The 6,823-nt window shown below is 40.6% G+C and overlaps 1 long non-coding RNA gene across 1 annotated transcript in view; it reads right to left on the reverse strand.

Moving 5' to 3' along the window:
• LOC120243737 overlaps positions 1 to 6,559 on the reverse strand; it is a 44,035-nt gene extending 37,476 nt beyond the window's left edge. Inside the window, exon 1 of the long non-coding RNA XR_005531383.1 lies at positions 6,362 to 6,559. This is a non-coding gene — a long non-coding RNA (uncharacterized LOC120243737). The remainder of the gene's footprint in view (positions 1 to 6,361) is intronic.
• Positions 6,560 to 6,823: the final 264 nt, after the last annotated feature.

Raw genomic sequence — 6,823 nt, forward strand, 5'->3', positions numbered from 1 at the left:
GGAGGTCCTCAGGAAAATAACAATAGAACTCCCGTATGACCCAGCAATAGCACTGCTAGGAATTTACCCAAGGGATACAGAAATGCTGATGCATCGGAGCACATGTACCCCAATGTTCATAGCAGCACTCTCAACAATAACCAAAACATGGAAAGAGCCTAAGTGTCCATCAACAGACGAATGGATCAAGAAGATGTGGTTTATCTATACCATGGAATACTACATGGCAATGAGAAACAACGAAATCTGGCCATGTGTAGCAGCATGGATGGACCTTGAGGGTGTTATGCTGAGCGAAGTAAGTCAGGCAGAGAAGGACAAATATCATATGTTTGCACGTATAGGAGGATTAAGAAGAACTTAACTGAGGAACAAGGGGGAAATGAAGGGGGGAAATTGTGGGGAAACCATTTTGAAAATAAACTATTTGAAAAAAAAAAAAAAAAAAAAAGAGTGCATGGTGCCTGAAACATGCAAAACACAATTGAATGAATGAACAAATCAACTACAGCCCTACATTTGTACAGACCCCCTCTTTCACATTCCTCCAACTATCAGGGTGTCTATTCTCTTCACCTACAGGAGCTCTGACCCACAAGGCAGAGGTGGGTGGAACACAGGCTATGCAAACATCCCAGTCTGTTGTTTTCTTCTCTCAATTCTCTGTAAGTTCCTCCCTCTGAATAGGATATATTTTAGTATCTTCTTTCCTTCCTAGCTAAAATAAGCAAAAACAAACAAAACAAAAACAAAAAAACAAACCTTTATGACATAAAGACGTCATATCCTATAGCCTCCCACTGTGCTGTTCCACATAGTTCTTAATCTACCAAGGCAACTCAACTCCAAAACTACTTTTCTCTCAAGTTCCTGCTTTTTAAAAAATTTTTTAACGTTTTATTTATTTCTGAGAGAGAGAGAGAGAGAGAGACAAGGTGAACAGGGGTGGGATAGAGGGAGAGACAGAGGGAGACAAAGAATCCAAAACAGTCTCCAGGCTCTGAGCTAACTGTCAGCCCAGAGCCTGACGTGGGGCTTGATCCCACGAACAGTGAGATCATGACCTGAACAGTGAGATCATGACCTGAGCCGAAGTCAAATACTTAACCAACTGAGCCACCCAGGTGCCCCAAGTTCCTGCTTTTTTACAAATCGAATGCATCTTGTTTTCAGACCAGCGTGCCTGCTGGGAGATTAAATAAAATCCTTCCGTTGACTTAGTTAAAGTGTTTGTTTTCAGCTGTATCCACCCTCTGCTTCTTATTTTCCATGGCAGTGAGTCTCAACTTCAGAACCTAAAGTGAGTGGTAGAAGATTGCAAGGAAGAAAATATGAAATTAATTACCTAAGACAGAAGGCGATTTAGGTGATGTTTCAAAGTATCACCATCCTGCTGCACATTACCACCCTCCAATCCTATTTATCACTCAGTAGCTCAAGGAAATAATAATAATAATAATAATAAGGCACCAAGCATAGAGAATATAGTGAGTGGAAATAGTCCTTGGCTCTTGCGTACAAGGGGAAGTACAGAAATTCTCAGAGTTCTGTTCCCTAAGTTTATTCCTTATAGCTCTACTTGGTAACTGGAGTTGAAACTTGTAACCATACCTAAGTCAATGCCCAGAGTGGCCTTCTCTAACCTCTCTGGTACGTATGGAGGCCAAGGATGTCTCCTTTTCTTAGAAATTCACAGCCGTGACCCTTCATTTGACTCTGGGACATCCTGGCCCATAGAAAAGAAAAATAAGTAGCCATTCTCTTCTTATTCCTCTACAAACAGAAGTACTTCAGGGATTTTCTTTTTCAAACTATACATAGTAGAAATGCCAAACTCTAGCTATGGTAAAATTTAACCATAAAGTTTGCTTGCCTAACTTCATTTTTGACTTGGACTTTACATGCTGTTGCTAATGCAGATAGTTATCTTCAGGAGTGTCATGCGGTTTCAACATTTGGGCCAGTTCCTGAGAAGCTGAGCATCTGGAAATGATACCTAAACACATTGGCATGTTGGAAATTGTCATCCCTAAAAATAGGTGTACATTCCACGGAGATAGACAGTGTGTGTCTTTGTGACAGCCCATCAGCACATCAAGGGATGATACACTGAGCTAAATTTGACTTTACTTCACTTTAAATTCTCATCTAAAAGAGATCTGCCATTTTCCTCATGTTAAAATAAATCACAGATTTACTATTTTGTTTGTGGCTGTGACTTGTTAATTAAATCACAATGTGGTTATGTTTATTAAGTTACAAATTATACCTTTTGGGGGAAGAACAAGTTCTGAAGTGGAACATGTTTACTTGATGTTTTCCCTCCCATCTGCCTTAAGGGGAGATATAATTAAATGTAACAAAGCAAGAGGCAAGTGAATGCAAGGAGAAACATTGTGAGAAAATTTCTTCCAGCTGAATAAAGCTGTAAAGTTCTCAAGGCAGACAAATTGCTAAAGATGAAAAGCTAACTTGAATCTAAAGCAAGATTCAAAACGAGGAGATATTACATTTCAACCTCTTTTCTTGGACTTTCAAAATTGTCTACACCATAGCGAAAAGCTAAGAGCATTGCATTGTTTCTTCCTAACCTACCCAGCCATCTTTCCGCCGCACTCCCAAGAGCTCCCAGATTTTGTATCTGAGCAAATGGTGAAATAGTATCCAGCTCCTTTGAGGGATGCAGGTAATGGTAAATGTGTAGTATTCCAGACCTGTGCTGTCCCATCTGGTAACCAGTGGCCACATATATCTATTTAAGATGTTAAATTTACGAATTTATAATTAAAATCCAATAAAATTAAGAATTGAGCTCCTCACTAGTCTCTTTTCAAGTGCTCACTAGTCACTAACTACTCTAGCTACTGACTACCATATTGGATGGCATAGATATTAAACATTTCCGTCATCAGAGAATGTCCCACTGGACAAGACTGCACTAGTTGTGCATAAGATTGAAGTGTATCTCTTTTTATGGGCTTCTGTGAAGCAGTCTCCAGTAGGAGTGTATGTGGTGATGGAAATGTTCCATTGCTGCCATTAGCCACAACAAAAAGGAGACACAATAGCAAGAAATTGTCCCTGAGGTTCAGACTCTGAGTAGGGCAAAAAATACCACCTTTGTGATATGACTTAACACATATTAATATTGTTATACCCAGATCGCGATATCCTCAATGACCAGACACCAACGGGGAGACCGAGTCACGCATGCAAAGGCAAAGGGCTTTATTACGGGCTCGAGCTCGGGCTCACAGATTTTACCAGCGTGGTGGATCCGTGCTGTGAGCCCCGAACAAAGGCAGAGTAGGGTTTTTATGGGGTTTGTGACGGGGGAGTGACAGAAGTTGTGGCATGGAAACAGTGATCCAATCATAATTATACAAATACCATTGACAGCGGGTTTAACAATACACATTGTCTAGAGTATTTGTTACTTTTGGCGAGACCCAATTACAACATCTAGAGTACTTTTAAATTTAACCTATTACAGAGCGAGCCTAGGGTCTTGTTCGGCGCCTAATGGGTTAACTTTAACATTAGGTAATAGAGTTTTATCTATAGTTGCTGGCCTTTCTTGATTGGGCGTTGCCAAGGTAGTGTGGTGGAGTGAAGTGGTGGGCAGTTTCTTAAGCCTTGGGCAATGTGTAGCTGCCTGATAGTTTCAGGGAAACTGAAACTTAGGCCTTCTAGTTTAGAGGGGAAACTTAAAGCCCGTTATGGAGTCAGTCTGGTTTAGACTGGTGTCCTTACAACATACTCTTTTAAAATATGTCTCCTCTTGCCTGCCTACACAGTGTCTAAAAATTTCCAGTTTTAGCCAATTTTATACATTAAGACAATAAAAGTCGTATTAGCTAGGTTATATAGAAATGATAATCCGTCCCAACCGTTAACACTTTCACACCAGATAGAACTTTCTGTGATGATGAAATGAGACCACTGAGCATGTAAAAGGTGGCTAATGTGACTAAGAAACTGAATTCTCAATTTTATGTGACTTTAATTCATTTCAGTTTAGTGCATGTCAATTCAAGTAGCAGGATGGCTCCTTGCTATCATATTAAAAATTTTTTAATGTTTTTTAAAATTTATTTCTGAGGGAGAGAGAGAGACAGGGAGAAAGAGATAGCATGAGCAGGGGAGGGCCAGAGAGAGAGGAAGACACAGAATCCGAAACAGGCTCCAGGCTCTGAGCTAGCTGTCAGCACAGAGCCTGACGCGGGACTCAAACCCACGAACTGTGAGATCATTACCTGAGCTGAAGTTGGACGCTTAACTGACTGAGCCACCCAGGAACCCCACCTTGCTCCCATATTAGACAGCACAGGTCTATAGGGAAGAGTTGAAGAAAGTACCAGGCAGGTTAGATAATGTGGTAGGCAGAACTAAAGATGGCCTCCCTCGGGCGCCTGGGTGCCATCAGTTGAGCATCTGACTCTTGACTTCTGCTTAAGTCATGAACTCATGGTTTGTGAGATGGAGATTCATGTCGGGCTCTGCGCTGTCAGTGCTTGGAATTCTCTCTGCCCCTCCCCTGCTAGTGCTTTTCTCTCTCTCTTTCTCTCTCTCTCTCTCAAAATAAATAGATAAACTTAAAAAAAAAGATGTCCCCTGATGCACACAAACACTATATAATCCTTCACCCTGAAAGAAGGCTAGATGTGAGAATGTGAGAATGCGTGGGATTTACTCTCATGGCTGAGTTAGTATTCAGTTAACTCTGAGTTAATCAAATGATATATTATCCTGGATGGGCCTGACCTACCCAGGTGAGTCCCTACAAGGGACCGTGTTCTTAGAGAGAGAGATTGGAGCATGAGAGAGGTGTAAGAAGCAAACTGCCATGTTTATAGGGAGGACCACGTGGCAAGGAAGAGTAGGAGACCTCTAAGAGCTGAAAGTAGTCCCCAGCCAGCAGCCACAAGGAAAAAGGGCCTCTGTCTCCAGTTGAAAGAAACTGAATTCTGCCACCAGCCTGAACAAGCTTGGAGGAGAACCCTGAGCCTCAAATGAAACCGCAGCCCTGTCAACACCGTGACTGCTGCCTGGGAGACTCCGGACAGAGACGAAGTTAAACCGGGCCTGGACTCCTAACCCACAGAAACTGCTAGAAAAACATTTATGTGGGTTTAAGGCACAACATCTGTGGTACTTGTTATGCAGCAACAGAAAATGAATACAGAGAATGTATGCTTACTTAGCCTGTTTAAGGGAACAGGCTTTTGAAAACTTTCAGCAGCATGCATCAGTTAATCAGATAAAGTTTGCTAGTATTAACTGTTCCTTAAAGTGGATATTAAAGTAGTTCTTTGGCAAATTTTGTCGGCCAGACTTTTGTGAATTAGAGGAGGAGGATTTGATGGGAAAAGAAAAACTCCATGACAATGATGTTACTGGCAGTAGGTGATGACAGTAATAATGTTCAAAGCATTGATGGCGGTGACACTGATGATAAATAATTAGTGTGACCATCGAGATTATAGCCTATATTTATTTCCATGGGTAACAGAGAGCCAAGAAAATGTTCTTGTCATCAGTAAAGGAAATATCATTTTCGAGTCAGACACTTGTTTTATTCACTAGGTAATAATCAATATGTAAAACCCATGATCTGATTTCAAAACATCGGATGATGAAGTTTTGAACCCAAACAAAGTGGAACCATTTTCACAGCAATTCATATTTGAAAATAATTGCAAATTAACATTTATCTTTTTCCTTTAAAAAGCCTATTTCTAACTAACTTCTTGGCTTGGGGAACTAAAAGCACTCAGATAACCTTATCTCTAACCTCAAATAGAAGGAGTTATAAGGCTTCAAAAAATTTTGACCTCTGTGTTTAGTTTATTCATCTTATAAAATTAAATTCTGCATCTGAATCAAAATACATAAAAAGATTTTCTCTGTATGAATATATTTCATTGTATGTGGGCTACGTTGACCCAATACAAGCTGAAGATCATATATTCCTACACCACAGAAACATAGTCTCGCCTTATAATAAACCAGAAGTAGAATACAATGTTCTTTTACATGATAACAGAAAGGTAAAATGTAGGTCAGACATTCAGAGAAATGAAAAAGGAAAACACATTTCATCACTCTATTCAAAAGAACTAAGTGTACCGGGTCAGTCCCAGTTCTTGGCAACAGAATGATGGTGTGCTGATGATAAACACTACGGCAGACCAGGCTACTAGCAATCAGAATATCATGATGCTAACCAGATTAGGTCAATAAAGCTCTACCTGCCTTAAAAGTGATGTGCATAGACCAGACAATTTCCTGAGGTCCTGAGCTCTCTCATTTAAATCCTTGTCACTCAGAACCCTGAACTTCCATGGGTGTTGATACTTACCAAGATTCTTCCTATAAAAGACCCGTTGAAGTGTGGATAACATTTAGGAGTTTTCCTTCAACCTGATGCATACTTCAAGCAGAGACGCTCTGTTGTTCTAACCCTAAACTGGTGAAAAAACTGTTCTGTCCTTTTCGTTCTTGTTATCCCAGAGACAATACCTCTAGCTAGATGGAATTGCCTCACATGCAGCGGAAAAGCATCAACTCTGTGTCACAATGCACTGTGTTAGACAAATGATCTCTGCTTTTGGACAGCTGTCTATTTCCCCATCAGCAAAGGGGCGGAGCCCTGTACCCAACAAAGAAAGTTCCTGTCTGGAGTCATGGTGTATTATGGTTATACCTGAGGGAATGAGAAAAGCAGGGGAGGGCAGAGGCATCATCTTCCTCCATGACTCAAAGCCAGTCTCTTTTTTCTCCAAAAAATATTTATCAAGGACCTAGCCTGTAAAGACATTAA

Source organism: Hyaena hyaena, unplaced genomic scaffold (assembly GCF_003009895.1).
Source record: "Hyaena hyaena isolate Hyena2069 unplaced genomic scaffold, ASM300989v1 scaffold_355, whole genome shotgun sequence".
NCBI lineage: Eukaryota > Metazoa > Chordata > Mammalia > Carnivora > Hyaenidae > Hyaena > Hyaena hyaena.